We start from the raw sequence: 16,280 nt of genomic DNA, 5'->3' as shown, positions 1-16,280 counted from the left end.
TGTGTATGTTTTATGTTGAAGGTTTGTAATAGAATATGTGGCTCATTATGATACTTTATGTACATACTGAAAATCTTCAGGGCCTAGTGCAGTGGCACATGCCGCACTAGTGACGAGCCATTATTGATACATGTACAGTATTATCTAGGACATTTGAATCCTGTTTATACTGAGTCAAACCATTGGTCTATTTCAACAGATACACAGACTGGCAACGGCTCTCCAATGTTTCAGAAAGAGTCCTGTCCAGCATCAAATATCTAAAATGCTAGTGTTAGGTATTGCACATGGGATTAACTTTTATTTATTCATTTAAGTGCTTATACTCTCTTTTTTCCCCAGTGGGGACTCAGGTTGGCTCCTCCACCAATGTTTTCCTCTTCTCCATTTTATCCTCACAACGCCAGTGCTCTCAGATACACTGGACTGAAAGAAAGTGACTGGCTCCTGATTAGTCCATGGCAGAAAGCAGGGTTGCCAATCCCCAGTTGGGTGCAGGGGATCCCCTGGTTTGGAGGCCCTCTCCCTGCTTCAGGACTATCAGAAAGGGGGGGGGGTTGAATGTCTGCTGGGTACTCCATTATACCCTATGGAGAATGGTCCATAGGGTATAATGGAGAATTGATCTGTGGTTATCTGGCACTGTGGGAGAGCAGGTTTTTTTTAGACAGAAGCACCAAATTTTAAGCATATCTGGTGCCTCTCCTCAACCCCACCCACCCATGTTTCCAAAAAATTGGACCAGGGGGTCCAGGTCTATGAGACCCAAAAGAAGGTGCCTCCATCCTTCATTATTTCCAACTAGGAATATGGCCTGTTGTGGAAATAAATACAACGGGCTCTAGAAAGAGGCTCTTGGGAAGTGCCCCAGGCTTAGGCACTCAGGATTAATTTGCTGTGGCATCATAGCATGATGCTCATACAGACACTGAAGTTCAGCATTCCTTTTGCCTGCAATGCGTTGTTGCTGCCTTTTCCTGTCGTATATGGCCTTGCAGTGTTTAGCATCAGTGTGTGCTTGTGGCATGAGCTTTGCCCTGGCATGGTCAGAAATACTTAAGGAGAAGGGGTTCAAGAGGGGTGGGAGTTTCTTAAAAGCTAAATATTGAAAGCACAATCACAGACAATTCCTATGAGAGGAAAAGATGGAAGAAGCCTAAAGAAGCTGAGGTGGCTTCATAAACAGCTCTCTAAAGACTTAAGAAATAAAAAAGACTCATTTAGGAAATGGAAGGATGGCCTTATAACCAAGAATGAATATAAACAAATCACCAGTGCTTGTAGAGAAAAAATTAGAAAAACTAAATCTCAGTATGAACTTAGGCTGGCCAAAGATGCTAAAAACAACAAAAAAGGGTTCTTTTCTTAAGTGGTTGACAGATTGCACCCAAACAGTGCTTGTGAATGGTTCCTCATCCTCTTGGAGAGGAGTGACAAACAGAGTGCCTCAAGGATCTGTCTTGGGACCTGTTTTGTTCAACATCTTTATAAATTATTTGGATGAAGGAATCGAGGGAATGCTTATTAAATTTGCAGATGATACTAAATTGGGAGGGATTGCAAACACAGCAGAAGACAGAAACAGGATACAGGATGATTTTGACAGGTTGGAAAACTGGGCTAAAACCAATAAAATGAATTTTAACAGGGATAAATGTAAAGTTCTGCATTTAGGTAAAAAAAAGTCCCATGAATGGGATGGGACAGACTTGTCTTAGCAGTAGTATGTGCAAAAAGGATCTCAGGGTCTTAGTGGACCATATGCTGAACATGAGTCAACAGTGTTATGTGGTGGCTAAAAAGGCAAATGCAATTTTGGGCTGTATTAACAGAACAGAAGTATAATGTCCAGATCACATGAAGTGATGGTATCGCTTTACTCTGCTCTGGTAAGACCTCACCTGGAGTATTGTGTTCTGTTTGGGGCACCACATTTTAAGAAGGATATGGACAAGCTGGATCGGGGCCAGAGGAGGGCAATGAAGATGGTGAGGGGTCTGGAGACCAAGCCCTATGAAAAAAGATTGAAGGAACTGGGCATGTTTAGTCTGGAGAGGAGGCAGCTGAGAGGTGATATGATCACCATCTTCAAGTACTTGAAGGGCTGTCATCTAGAGGATGGTGTGGAGTTATTTTCTGTGGTCCCAGAAGGTAGGACCAGAACCAATGAGTTGAAATTAAATCAAAAGAGTTTCCAGTTCAACATTAGGAAGAACTTCCTGACCGTTAGAGCAGTTCCTCAGTGGAACAGACTTCCTTGGGAGGTGGTGGGCTCTCCTTCTGTGGAGGTTTTTAAACAGAGACTGGATGGCCATCTGTTTATGGCCAATGTGGATCCTGTGAATTTAGGGGGGGTGGAATTTGTGAGTTTCCTGCATTGTGCAGGGGGTTGGACTTGATTACCCTGGAGGTCCCTTACCACTATATGATTCTATGATGATTCTGTTATGGTATACCATAGAATTTGCTCCTCAAGGCAGTCATTTTCTATAGGGGAAGTGATCTGAGTTCAGCTTTCTATCTCCTCGCCCCTTCTTTCAGCCTCCACCTAGGAAAAGTACAGTCTTTCTCCACAGTGGGGACCAAAGCAGGAGGGAAATGACCTCAGCAGGGTATATGACACAGAGTCCACCCTTGAATCACCTGGAGATTCCTACAACAAAACAGGAAAAATATGGCCAAGGTTGAGCAACAAACAATACAACACCGTGTGTCAGTGAATTCACAATGTGCTAACCACTATATTCCCATAAATTATATAAGCTCAATATTCTGATTTAATTGGATAAGCACTTAGCACAGGGGTGTCAAATATGCAGTTTGGGGGCTGCTTCCTTCTGCCTATATCTTGCTTCCTTCTGCGTAACAGCTTGCTTTGCAGGGCTTGCTCAATTGCACAGGAGCTACAGAGCAAAATCTCTATTTTCTCCATTGGCTGAGGCTCCTCTCTTGGGGAGGAAGGGGGGAGGAATAGCTTGCTTTGCCAAGCTCTTTCAATTGCACAGCAGAGCTACTGAGCCAAGCCTCTCTTCCTTCTATCAGCTAAGACTTCTCCCCCCCAGTCCCCTGGGAAAAGAAGAAAAGAGACAGAGCTTCCTTTGCCCAGTTCCCTGGATCCCATGGGAGAAATACAAAGAAAGCATCTTTAAAACCAATGAGTGCTAACATTTTAAGCATATTTTAAGTTTTTTAAGAAATATATTTGTGTTTGTCTGTGTTCTTTATAAAATGTATTTATCTGCTACCTAATCTTAAATAGGTACACACATGGCCCGGCCCAGCATAGCTCATCCCAACCCAACATGCCTGGTCCAACAAGGTCTCATTTATTTCAGATCTGGTACTCATAACAAATGAGTTCCACACCCCTGACTTAGCACATGTTCATTAATAAAGTCAGTGCTCACTTAATCAGTCTAACAGCTTGAGAATTCTTAAGTTTAAAATCCACCAGCATAGACCCTTGCAGGGTTTATGTCAGTCTGTTGTGTTTTAACAATTTATTGATAACATATGGTTACAAATCTTAATTATAAATTTTCAGTACTAACCCATATGGTATTTCAATCCCCCCTCCCTCCAATGTTGACTTCCCCGAAGTTATAGATTTAAGTTCAATACTAAAGGTACTACTAACTAATCAAAGTTCAATATATTTTTTTTTTCGCATTAATGCTAAAAAATTGTCCAATGTCTTTTTACATTCCACTCTTTCTCCATATATCCTTTAAATTTCTTCCACTCCTTTTTGAATATATCTAAATCATATTCTCTTAGCGTTCTAGTTAGTTTGTCCATCTCACTCCACGATAAAACTTTCATAGTCCAGTCCCATTTCTCTGGTATTTTTTCTTGTTTCCATAGCTGCACATACAATGTCCTAGCAGCTGATAACAAGTACCAAATTAAAGTCCTGTCTTCCTTTGGAAATTTTTCTAATTGTAATTCAAGCAAGAACGTCTCTGCAGTTTTCTTAGTCATAACCCAAAATTTTGGAGATTTCTTGTTGTATCATCTTCCAGTACTCTTTCGCTTTTTCACAAGTCCACCACATATGAAAGAAAGAACCTTCATGTTTTTTACATTTCCAACATCTATCCGACATCTTTTTACTCATCTTAGCCAGCTTTTTCGGAGTCATATACCACCTATACATCATCTTAAAACAGTTCTCTTTGATGCTCTGACAAGTTGAGATCTTCATCGAGTTCTTCCAAAGGTGCTCCCACGTATCCATTTGTATTTCTCTATTCACATTGATTGCCCATTTGACCATTTGAGACTTTACTACTTCTTCTGTAGACCATTTCAATAATAATTTGTATACTTTTGATATCAATTTTTCATTATCTCCAAGCAGGACCCTTTCCAGTTCCGTTTGTTCTCGTCTGATTCCCTCCAATTTAATATCATTTTCCATCAAGCTTTTGATTTGTTGCATTTGAAACCAATCATACTTGTTTAGCTCTTCTGAGGATTTTAATTCAATTTTGTCTCCTTGGATCTTGAGCAGTTGATTATATGACATCTCTCTTTCTTCATCGGATTCAGCTGTTATTTTTATTACTTCTGCTGGCACTATCCACAGCGGTTTTCTCTCGTCCCCATATTTCTTATATTTTATCCAAGTATTTAGTAAACTATTTCTGATATAATGGTGAGAGAAAAAAACATCCATTTTATTCTTCCCATAACACATGTACACATGCCAGCCGAATTTATTTCCATGGGCCTCTAACCATAAATGTTTTTTATCTAACCGCATTATCCAATCTTTGATTCATGTCAAACAAACCGCATCATGATACAATCTTAAATCCGGGAGTTGAAAACCACCTCTCTCTTTAGCATCAGTTAAAATCTTCATCTTAATCCTTGGTTTCTTTCCGGCCCATATAAAGTCAGAAATCTTCCTTTGCCATTTGTTAAATTGTTTGGCATCTTTTACAATCGGGATAGTTTGAAACAAATACATTATTCTTGGCAAAATATTCATCTTAATTGCAGCTATCCTGCCCAGTAAGGACAAGTTAAGCCTATTCCATTTCCTCAAATCCTTGTCCATTTTATACCACAGTTTTTCATAATTATTTTTGAATAGATCAATATTCTTCATTGTTATCTCTATTCCAAGATATTTGCCTTTAGTAGTGACCTCACAACCCATCACCTTTTGCAATTCTTTTATTTTATTTGGTTGCATGTTTTTGCATAAGAATTTCGATTTCTCTTTGTTTATATATAGTCCTGCTAACTCTCCATACTCTTTTATCTTGGCTAACAACAATGGTGACACTTGAATCGGATTCTCTAATATGAACACGATATCATCTGCAAAAGCTTTATATTTATAAGAGAATCTTCTAATTTTTAGTCCTTCTATTTCTTTATCCTTTTGTATTTGTTGTAACAAAATTTCAAGCGTCATTATAAACAACAATGGTGATAACGGACATCCTTGCCTTGTTCCTTTACTTACTTTCAATTCTTTGGTAAGATCTGCATTAATGCACAATTTTGCTTGTTGGTCCATATATATTGCTCTTGTCATTTTTATAAATTGTTCCCCTAAGTTTATTTTTCCATTATCGCAAACATAAAGTCCCAGTTCAAATTGTCAAAGGCTTTTTCTGCATCCACAAAAAATAAGGCCGCTTCCTTTTCTGGATGTTTCTCATAGTATTCCAAAACATTAATAACAGTTCTTACATCGTCTCTTTATTTGTCTTTTAGGAAGAAATCTGGCTTGGTCTTTGTTTATAAAGTTGATCAAATATTGCTTCAATCATTCTGCTAAAATTCTTGAATAAATCTTATAGTCATTATTCAACAATGAAATTGGTCTATAATTCTTTACATTTGTGATATCTTTGTCTTCTTTAGGAATCAAAGAAATTACAGCTTCCCTCCAAGTATTTGGAATTTTCCCTTCTTCTCTTATCGTATTTAACAATTTCATCAGTTGGGGTGTTATCTCATCTTTAAGAGTTTTGTAAAATTTTGATGTGAATCCATCTGGCCCTGGGGCTTTGCCTTCTTTCATTACTTTTATTGCTGCCTCTATTTCAATTTTCTCTATTGGGTCATTTAAAGTCTTTTTCATATACTCAGTTAAAGGTGCCACTTGGATATTCCGTAGATACTCTTCCACTTTTTCTTTCCTAATGTTCACACCTTTAAATAACGTTGCATAATATTTAAAAAATTCTCTTTTGATTCCTTCTTGATCTACTATTGCTTTCCCATTTACCATAATTTTATTTATGGTTTTATTTTCTTTCTTTTTCTTCAGTTGCCAGGCCAAATATTTTCCGGGTTTATTCGCACTTTCAAACGATTTCTGTTTCAGACTTTTAAAATTCCATTCTAATTCTTTGTTCAGCAAGTGCTTAACTTGGGATTGTAATATCATAATTTCTTTTATTAATTTCTTTTTCCCTGGCCTTTTTTTTCAAATCCCTTTCTTTTTTATTTATTTCATTTTGCAATGCTGACAACCTTTCTTCTTTGGCTCTTTTATCTTTATTGTTCAATGTGATTAACAGTCCTCTCATTACTGCTTTATAAGTGTCCCATACTGTTTGAAATTCCATATCATCCATTTCATTTATTTGGAAGAATGCTGCAGTCTCCTTTTCTAAGAATGCCACAATGTCTTTGTCTTGTAGTAAATCCTCATTAATTCTCCATCTTCTTGTTTTCTTTTGCAATTTTGTAGACCAGCATATTGGATTATGGTCCGCCCAAACCTTTGGTAGAATCTCAATTTTTTTTTTTATGAGGCCCAAGCTTTGGGAACCCCATAACATGTCTATTATAGAGAAAGAGTTCTGTCTCGCTGAGAAAAATGTATAGTCTCTTACTTCAGGGTTAAACTTTCTCCAAATGTCTTCTAAGTTCTCCTGTTTAATCAACTCAAAGAAAGAATTTGGTAGCTTTCCTTCTTTGTCATTCTTCTTTTGGCTTGATCTGTCAATATTATTTTGTATTGTCCCATTAAAATCGCCCATCATCAAAACCTGATCATATGTCTTTTCATCCAGTTGTTGATTTATGTCTTTAAAGAATTTATCATTCGCTCCGTTGGGCGCATATAATCCTAACAATAACGTTTTTTCCGCCTCAATTGTCACTTCAACAGCGATATATCTTCCTTCTTTATCTTTAAATATTAGTTTTGGCTCAAGTTGTTCTTTGATATAAAAGACTACCCCTCTTTTCTTTTGTTCTGCTACTGAAAAAAATTCCAGCCCCAAATTTCTATTCCACAAAAATTTACTGTCTTTGCGTTGTATATGAACTTCCTGTAAACAGATTATGTTGCATTTTTGTTTTTTAATCCAATGAAATGTTCTTCTTTTCTGTGATGAATTTAGTCCATTTATATTCCAAGATAATAGTTTGTACTCCATTATGATGTTGATTCTTTGTTCTCTTCAAGAAAGCTATGCATCTCTTGTTCACTCCTTATTGTGATCCTTTTCCCATGTTGTTCAAATCCAAGACCGTCAGGTATTATCCATCTATATCTTGTGCCCTCTGCACGCAGCTGGTCGGTTAACTTCTTGTATTTCTTCCTATCACTAATCACTTGTCTTGGTAGCTCTTTCATTATTTTAGTTTTGCTCCCTTCTATGGCCCAAGCTTTTTGGAAACCTTTGCTCAAAATTTTTCCTGCCAAATCTTTTGATCTTAGTCTTATAACAATGTCTCTTGGCAGGTCTTTATCCTTCGCATATGCTGAGTTGACTCTGTAGGCACCTTGCAGCATACTCCTAAATTTGTCAGGGTCTTCCTCTAAATATTCAGTGATAATGTTCACCATATATCCCATTAAATCTGCCTCTTCTTTTTCAGGTACCCCTCTCAGACAAACTTGTGTTTCCATCAACTTGCAATCATGTATTGTGACCTCTTGAAGTTTTAACAAAATAGAGGCATGTGTATCCACTTTTCCCTCTACCTCTTTAACTTTATTTTTTATCTCATCCTTGAAACCCTCTATATCTTTTCTAAGATCTCCAACTTCCTTTTTGAATTCTTTTTTCATTGCCATTTGCATTTTGTCCATAGCTTTTAACATTTTGGATTCCAGAGAGTCAAATTGGGATTGCATCTTGTCAAATGAGTAAGCCCTTGCACGAGTTACTCTCCCTACTGACATATAAAAAGTCACCAAACCTTAAAAAGTTCACCAATTAGAATTCAACACCAGTCCAATAGCTTAGAACATGCTTTTTCAAATGAGACTAATTTCGTTTTCCTCCTATCTTCCTAAGCAGAGATATTGATTTTTAACAAATTTGACAGTTTTTCTCCCTTTTAAAATGGCAATCGTTGTTTCTCTATGGTAAAGTTCAGTTCTAGAGAGGTCTCTCTTGATCCTAGTCTTAATTCCTTCCTGGTTCAAATGTCAAATGTCACAGCTTCTGTAATCCTTACAGACTTTGTATTATTGGCCAGCCCCTTTTACTTCCTGGTGCAGTTTGCTCTGATCTCGTGTCTAGTATCGCAGCCTTTGAGATTCGTGAAGAAACCACAACCACAAGTATTCAAAACAATTTGTCCTTTTCTCAAATATCTTTTGAGGCTATTAATTTAACAACATCCAGTTTTCCCAGGCTGAATTTTCTTTCAGTTATGCCTTAGTTCAGTTCAGTCTGTTTAGATTCCAACAGTTTGTAGGAGTGAATACACAACAAGGAGCGATCTTCTTTACACGTCACCAACCGCAGACCACAGTCCGTCACAACAACTCCCTCTTTTATTTTCAGATTCTGCTACAGCCTTTTTACTTTCAAAGTTTCAGAGTTCAGACTTGACAAGGTAATTATCTTTATTCAGTTACGCTTCAACTTCATCTGTTTATATTCCACACAACGTTTAAATAATGTCCAAGGTCTCTTGGAGTAGAGATAAGAATAGATTAAAGTACCTTAACCAGATGTTCTTTCTTCCAACACTTCGGCTTAGTTATCTTGCAATTAAAATCAGTCCGTCTTTAAGTGCTTGGATTCCGACAGGCTTAAGTCAAATTAATGACTTAAATTCCACTGTAGACGAATGGCTGACGACCCCTCTATTCGCTGGATCTCAAGATCTGAAGAAGGCAGCTCCCTGCCTCCTCCTAGATCGAAATCAACAGCTAAAGGAATTAAACGTCGTCTTGGATTAACCTTTGACTAAGGTTAATGGGCATAGACCCCGCCCCCCAGAGAGGTCTTTAAGATAGATAGATAAATTTATTGTCATTGTTCTCAACAAAAAGAGAGCAACGAAATGAGGCGCTCTTCCACAAACATACCAACACATCAAACACACATATTCATAAACCATTTAAAATGCATCTAAAGCCATTAAAACCATTAAAACCATTTAAACACATCTAAAACAGATAAACATTCATAAAACCATTAAAACCATTTAAACCATTTAAATACATCTAAAACAGATAATCCTTCATAACCCTGCATTTAACCTACCCACAGCACTTGGATAGAAACTGTCCTTAAATCTGTTTGTCCTAGCCTTCAACACTCTATATGGTCTACCTGACGGTAAGATCTCAAATAGCAAATGGCCCAGATGTGAAGGGTCCCTTAGGATCATTTGTATCTTCCTTTTACAACCCATATTATACAGATCCACCAATGAGGTGGATTAATTAATACCCTGAACAGCGAAAAATAAATCCCCCTTGCTAGGGAGCTGCAGCCTGTCTTCCAAACCAAACAGGAAGTCAGTCTGTTGACATGTTGACTAGTCCAGGGATGTATAATCTCCACTACTGTGTGAAAATTACAGTGTTGCCAATTTAAGGATGTGGCAGTTTATAAACATGATGACATGCTTCCTAGGTAATTCTTCGGCATATTTCAAGAAAGAACTCTTCTTCTGGCCACATAATTTGATTCAGAACTGCAAAAAGAATATCTTCACATACTAACTGCTTAATACTAAACTTACATTCTTCCCCTGGAAGAAGTCAAACTCACTCACTGCTCAATGTTTTCTTGCATGCAAGTCCAAACAGCTTATTCAGGAACATGGAATCTTGTTTCATCTTTTCTAAGCATGATTGAATATGATAAAGGCCTTTCCACATTTATGCATATAACTTGACACTTAACAGGACTGTCTCTTTCCATATATGCCCAGGAAGTTGTTACATTTGGCCTCCCAACATCTGTTGGCCGTCCCCGGCCCAAGAGATGCCCGCCTCGCTTCAACTAGGGCCAGGGCTTTTTCAGTCCTGGCCCCAACCTGGTGGAATCAGCTCCCTATTGAGATCCAGGCTCTACCTGGCTTATTAGCCTTCTGTAGGGCCTGTAAAACGGAGCTGTTCTGCCAGGGTTTTAGCTGAGGCTGCGAGCGTCTATTCTTGATCTGGTTGGCCTCCCTGGATAGCACTGTCATATGTGCTAGGAATTGGAGTAAAAACTGCCATCCCTATGAGATATCATGATGTGAGATGGCTAGGCTGGGCAATATGTGATGTCATTGTAATCTGAGTGCTGTTGAGTTGTCTGTTTTAAAATGTTTTTATTGTATTTTATTGTTTTATTATAAGTTGTACTCCACCCTGAGCCCTACGGGGAATGGGCGGAATAGAAATGTACTAAAAATAAATTATTTTTTAAAAAACCCTTCCTCATACTGTGGAAATAACAGTATAGATTTTCTCTCCCCATGATGAATAGATTAATTATGACATTTGATAGTACAGTGTATCATCAGTGACTCCTAAATACTCTGTGCCCCTCCCCCAAACTGGTCAATCTGGATATGCACATTTAATTCAGTCATTCCCATCTTAACTGTACTCCATTAAAATTGTGGGGATTTTGGACAACCACTAAACCTGGTCTAAGCATGAATCCATAGGTATCCATAGGTACGTTTTTAACCTGCATGTTGTTATGTTTATACTAGGTCTAAAAACTCCCATTGGTACTAAAACCACACACTCTTTCTATAAAGGCTAGCTGGTTTGTCTGTCCCTCTTCAAGCTTTTTATACATATCCATTCAGCATTCTCTTCTCCATAGGAAATCCACTATATTGAGATGATGCGTGTGGAGTGGGGAGGAGCAGCTTTCTCTTTAAATAGCCGCCTCCTGCCCAACCCTGACGCAGTGTGTCTGTTTGTGCTGAAGCTGAATACCCACACACCTCCCATCTGTATGCTGTTGGCAAACTCCATCCCTTCCCTCCACCTCAGTTGAGGGTGGGTGCTGGGAGTGACATTTTCTAAAAATTAATATTAGAATCTTTAGGTTGGATGCAAAAGCCCCATAAAGAACTGCAAATAATTAACAGAAGCTCACTGCATTTGTAAGCAGCCTTGTTCCAGTCCTGTAGTTTGTTCATGGGTTTTTTTTTTACAATTTTTAACAAGCCTTGAATTTTCAATTTCAATCTAAGCTGTGAATTGTTTGTGGTTTCAACACTGTTGTGGTCAATCCATGCCCAGTTCTTTATCATGTCTGAAACTAGGTCTAAGGAAAAACACTGCCGTTCCTGAAAAGAGCACTGTGGACAGAAGATGTGTACCCTTGAGGATTAACCCGCAAGAGGTCCACTGTTAGCATACACTGACACATCTTCATAAGAAATGGAAGGAAGAAAGTGTGCAAACGATCCCTGTTTTACCTGTCAGATTTATGACTCATTACTTCTGGTAAAGCGAAATGTCCATAATCACACGCTTTGAATATTACCTGTCATTGAAATGAATGGGCCAGTCCTTGCTTGCACAGAACTCTACAAGCATACTCATGTTTTAGACCACTTGATTTGAATGTATAAATGACTCAGAGAGTCTCTGTTTCACTGGGTAAGCCTATCAGCAGGCTGTATTATACTCTAAATTTTCTGTGCTGGTGTCCAGAGTGAGGAACTCTAAATTGTATTGTAATGAATCTTGAGTCCTATGGAGAAAGATGGATTAGAAATGCTGCTAATAAAAAAGAAATGCCTGTGGAGCTACATGCTTATATTCAGTGGTCATCGCTTATATGCAGTGGCTTGTTTTTAAATATTTTGTTTTTTGAACTGTAAATTGCATTGAGCAGGACTCTGAAGAAGCAACATAGAAATATTCTAAATTAATTAATTAATATAAATACATTTTAAAATAATTACATTTTGGCAGGGCTTTTTTTGTAGAAAAAGCTCAGCAGGAATCATTTGCATATTGGGCCACAGCCCCTGATGTCACCATTGTTTCACACAGGGCTTTTTTGTTAAAAGAAAGAAAAGAAAGAAAAGCCTAGCAGGAACTTATTTGACTATTAGGCCACACCCCTGGCCCCAAGCCAGCTGGAATTGCGTCCCTCTGCATTCCTGTTCAAAAAAGCCCTGCATTTTGGTACAGAAAATGTTCATTGTTTAAACATTTTAAACTTCTTATTGAAGTTTATTATGTTTTAATCTCATTATGAGCTGCTTTAAGTACTTTTTAAAAAAGGTGATAAATGTTCTGAATAAATACAAATTTCCCATGCCTTTTTGGTCATGCGACTCACATGCTTGTGTCTTGAGCAGCCCTCTGCAGAGCAGAAATAGAACAAGTATGTTTTTGCTACTATTTTAAGCAGATATTGTTTTCAATTTAACACAAAGAATAAGTATAAATAAAAATAAAATAAAAAGTATAAGCTCTCCTTATATATCAGTAAGTTATAACTCTCCTGCACTGAGCAGTGTACAAAGCAAACATCAAGCCAAACTACGTGAAGATGACTCATGTAGAGCATTGGTTGAAATCCATCTCAACAAGGGGGTAAAACAGTTCCCTGGTGGTAAACTTTATGATTTCAGCTTTAGAGGAAAAGGTCAGTCATCCTCCCATGACACCTACTGGTGTGATATTTGATTCTCCTGAATCTGTGAGTGTTATTGCTGGGAGAAGAGCTACATGCAAAGTTTCATTTGCAAATGTGCAACTGTGCCCATGTTCTCTCTATGTACAGTCTAATACTTTTGGTGGTGGCATTTCGTGCTGATAGCAAGCTGTAGTGTTCTTGAAAATTTTTGCTATAATGTGTTCAATCTACATTTTCTTTTTTACAGAAGTTTCTGGTTTAAAAACAACAGACTAACTCCAGACCTTCTTAGGATAATATGATTATCATAATTCTACACAGCTTTCTGAATTTACTTTAATTTCTGCAGAATTACTTGTATCATTCTTTCTGCATTCGCATATATCATCCTTGAGGCAATGCAATACAAAGAGTCTTCTATCAGTTCTGACTTCAGTGAATGGACAGATTTATAGGCACTAGAAGAACAAATAGTTTTGCTTTTTTTCTGGGTTAACCAATGTCTTTTTTTCACTCATAAATACTGCTTCCTCTGTGGCAACTCAGAGGCAACTCAGAAGAGGTGTGCAGAGACTTCCATAGATTTTGGGCTTAGAATGTATAAGATGGTTGCAGTTTTGCACACAGGGAGCTAAAGATGGCCATAGAAAGACTTTGAAAGTCAGCTTCCCTACTTAATTTAAAATGTGCATTTGAGTGACCCAGCAAGGCATTGAAAAGGATTTCCTTTATATTTTGTAGTGTTAAGAGATGTATACACAGGGTTGGTGCTGGGACTTTTGCCACATCCTGGCAAGGCCCCGCCCCCTGCCCTCTAATGGCCCAGTTTGCAGGGCGTGCTTCTCTTGAGGAGCCTGGTGTGCAAACGCTCAGCCCTGCTTTGCCTCCCTGCGGTGCAGGGAAGCCGAGTGGGCTGGCTGGCATGTGGGGAGGGGGTACCTAGAAGCACCCCATAGACCATGCAGTGCCCTAGACAGTTGCCTACATGGCCTATTCCCACGTGCCAGCCCTGTGTATACAAAGATTCAGTCACATCTAAGACAGCCACATGACCTGAGATGTGCTCTACCACATGAGCCACTGTGTGGTCCAGATAGGCTGTGGATTAGTACAAGCCTTTCAACGAAGTGATTCCTTTGTAGACTGAACAAGTCACAAAGCACCTCATTAAGAACATCACAAGATTGTCATTTATTTCAGTTACATATGCTGCTGTTTTGTGGTTCTGTTTTGAAATTTTGTGACTTTTATGACTTTTGTGACTTTTGTGACTTTTATGGTGATTTGTGTTTGTTTACGTGTCTTTTTGAAAAACCCCTACAACAAAATATTGGAGAAGTAGTATGCCAATATTTTAAAATAAATCATATATTTTTCTCATAGTATGTCTGTACTCATACTGTCAAAAAAAATTCCTGAAGTAATTTGAATTCCACAGAGAGTCTGTAAGAATGGTACTCTTTAGTCCTTCTTGCAGGTTCTAGTATTTCGACAGAAAAGGATTATGTGGAATATCTTCTATCCATTTAGCCACACTCCCTCCTTAAATTCTAAGCTGCATTCTGTTATTTTCTTCTTTGTTTTTGTTACATGTGTTGATTCTACAGCAAAATATTTGCCAGTTTTTATTGCCAGAGCTGTGCTTACTCACACTCTAGATTGACTTCCAAGAGTGGCAGACATTCAATTTATACACATTTCCAGCATGGAAATAAATTATGATGGTGTTTTATGCCCATGAGGGCAATTCAAGTGAAGTTTTAAGCCTTCTATTTTCATCTCACAATATCACTTGGGTGTTTATGACCAGCTACTTGTTTTCCTTGTAGTGCTGTAAGTAGTCTTTGGGGTATACACTAGAGTACTTGTGGAGATATATGAATTAATGCAGCCATTAAAGACAAACATGCATTGATATCTTTACATCCAGATATAAGAAAATATGTTGCTACAGCATGTAAAATTACCATTTTATCCTATCAGCAGACATACATCTGCTGGGAGCATCTTTAATTTCCACTTTTAGTTTTTGTGGATGGCTTGAAAACTTTTAAAAGTAAAAAACCTATTAAACGCAGGTGCTAGCAGTTAAATACGACTGTTACTTTAAAGAATAAATTAACCCACTTTGTAGAAGTATAATGCTTTTTGTTATCTAACTTGTCACACCCAAATGGAAAACTGAATTGACATCACTGTAATGGACTAAAATGTATAATCTGTTTTTGAACTCTTTAGTAATCAGGTAGTGCAACTGTGTTCATGTTTACTCAGAAATATATCCCGCTTTATTCAGTGGTGTTTGCTTGTGAGTAAACACACACAGGATTGCAGTGTCTCATTATAAAATCTGTGAGTGTTCTTGGGTATGTGTCCGTAATGATTTAAACATAACTAGATAATTGTGATTGTACTGTGCTTGCAGTAAGCCCCTACACTTTTTGTGGTGGTGAAATTGCTGGACTGGAATTTGTTAGGTGGCAATCTTACATAGCACCTGTTTTATGGGGTCCCAAAGTTAATTACACTTAGGAGTCAGAAGTGAGCTATGTGATAGCATGCTTCATCTTCTATCCTTATGCTTTTTGTATGAGAATTCAGCACAAGATATGTCCCATCATCACTAACGCAAGTATGATCAGCTTACTTTGAAATCTCACTTTGGTTGCACAAAATGCCAAACCTTGGGAATGGAATGGGGGACAGATTAAATTACTTTCAGTCCTTGTATTCCAGGTTCATTTTGCCATCGGTTCCAAGCCTCTGAATATGAACTGCCGCACACTCAAAGCCAAACACTTGTTATACTATTCAGTACCAGCCAGTGCTGATGATAGGATGCTTCTAGTAGGTGGTTGCAGTTGGTCTGATCGCATGCATGACCTTCCCTATGCTTTGGAAGCCTGGAAGTTAATAGTAAACTATGGCTGACTCAAGACCCATTTTGAAAATTAAATAAAACAGCAGATAGAGGGCAAAATGGGTCTCCAAACTGCACTCAGTGTTCAGTGGCGATTGGTGTCAAGAATATAATATTTTAATGCTTTATTGATAGAAAATATTGAAAGCTTTACTACATGACTAAAGGACATTGTGCATGTAATAAATTATAAGCTGCTGACTTTAAAGTAATACAAGTATCAACAATAATGGTTGCAAGTATTAAGCATTCACATATATACTTTTCCAATTCAGTTTTCAAATTAAAAAGCACATGCTCATTCAGTGACTTGAGTTCTTAAGCATTTTAAGGAGATGTCAGATATTGTAAAGGGCATTCATGGGGCAGACTGGGAAACAAAAATGAACCAGGTATGAGCCAAACAGAAAGAAGGCCTTGTATCAGAGGCGTATTTCGTTTGACTATTTTTTATGCCTCAGTTATATCAGTATTTCCAACATGGGTCAAGCAATCACTTTTTGCCTCAAAGAGGGTTTGTGCCTTCCACATGG

The 16,280-nt window shown here is 38.0% G+C and overlaps 1 protein-coding gene across 1 annotated transcript in view; it reads left to right on the top strand.

The window, feature by feature from the left end:
* The window catches only part of HHAT (hedgehog acyltransferase), a 315,369-nt gene that overhangs the window by 196,668 nt on the left and 102,421 nt on the right, over nucleotides 1-16,280 (top strand). The gene's annotated exons all lie outside the window — the stretch shown is intronic.

This window comes from Heteronotia binoei, chromosome 1 (genome assembly GCF_032191835.1).
Source record: "Heteronotia binoei isolate CCM8104 ecotype False Entrance Well chromosome 1, APGP_CSIRO_Hbin_v1, whole genome shotgun sequence".
NCBI classification, from domain to species: Eukaryota; Metazoa; Chordata; class Lepidosauria; order Squamata; family Gekkonidae; genus Heteronotia; species Heteronotia binoei.
This window is presented reverse-complemented; position numbering and strand designations above follow the sequence as displayed.